The sequence below is a fragment of the Chrysochloris asiatica genome, unplaced genomic scaffold (genome assembly GCF_000296735.1).
Source record: "Chrysochloris asiatica unplaced genomic scaffold, ChrAsi1.0 scaffold18090, whole genome shotgun sequence".
Classification (NCBI taxonomy): Eukaryota; Metazoa; Chordata; class Mammalia; order Afrosoricida; family Chrysochloridae; genus Chrysochloris; species Chrysochloris asiatica.
In genome coordinates this window covers 1-1,185 of record NW_006426608.1, presented here as the reverse complement: position 1 = coordinate 1,185, position 1,185 = coordinate 1, and the positions used below count along the sequence as shown (strand labels likewise).

Genomic DNA, 1,185 nt, shown 5'->3' with positions numbered 1-1,185 from the left:
CCAAGATTTAAATCTTCACAGTAGCAGAAAGTCTCATCTTTCTCTCTCATAACTGTTATTGCTGGATTGTGTATATAATTTTACTACCTTTATTGTCTTTAACTCTTGTACTTCTTCTTACGCCTTCTCCCCCGTCACCATTCTTCTGCCAACCGTATATTGCCTTCCTCTTCACCCAAGTTAACGTGAGTCCTGGTACGGTTCTATAAGAAGCACTCGACTCTAGGTCGGTTTGAATACAAGGTTTATGATTCAAACTCACCAGCCACTCTTTGGAAACCCTATACAGGATAGCTATGAGTTGTAACTGATTCGACAGCACTTAACAACAGCCCTCTGGTCAGTGAATTAGTCTCCCTTTCCTCCCACTCCTGATAACCATCAAAAAATATTTCCTTCTTTTTAAAAATTTTTCATTTAAAAAAAAACAAGCGTTATTCTTTTAAATTGTGAATACTTAGAATAAATAGTAAATATTTTGTGTTTCAAATCCAATGTGACATAAACAGCAGAGATTCCATCCACTTTCTTCTCTGCCCCAAAGGTGACAACTTGAATTAACTTCTTGGGCACCATTTGACATTTCTTTGGGTGAGTAACTGTAGGTTTCTGACTTCTTCTTGCATCTTCAGCTGGAAGACCTGTTGTAAGATGTGCTGTTTGAGGTTCTCCTGAACAATTCCCATCTACTCCAGCTTTTTGTCAGTGAGTCTCAGCAGGGCTTGCTCAGTTATGTCATCTTGTTTGAAGGACTGACTGTAGATTTGATGCTGATTAGGACAATGCTTCTTCAACCACTTGCAGACATCCTGCTGGGTCCACAGAACCACTGGCTTTGACAGCTTCACTGTAAAAGACTTGGGAATTGCAGCTTCTGCCTGCAGCCATTCGGGAATTCCTTTTTGGTTCAGCACCTTCTGGATATTTCTGTTCTTAATGGACTGAGATTCAACACCTTCACCTTCAATTTGTAGTTTAATGCCTTCAGCACAGGTAGGATGATCGCTGTCCCGTGGACTCAACCGGCAGTGCAGAGCTTCCACAGCCATTCTTTCAGAGCTTGCCTAACGCATGTGTAATTTTCTTGGCCTAGGTACTCCTCCATCCCTGTGCTCCCCACTTCCTCTAGCTCTTGCCTCAAAAAATGTTTCTCTCAGCATGAAACTTTTCTTGACATTTTACAAC

At 41.3% G+C, this 1,185-nt stretch overlaps 1 pseudogene; it reads right to left on the bottom strand.

Annotated features, from left to right (window-relative positions):
- Positions 1 to 557: 557 nt before the first annotated feature.
- LOC102825873 lies at positions 558 to 1,049 on the bottom strand (annotated as a pseudogene).
- Positions 1,050 to 1,185: the final 136 nt, after the last annotated feature.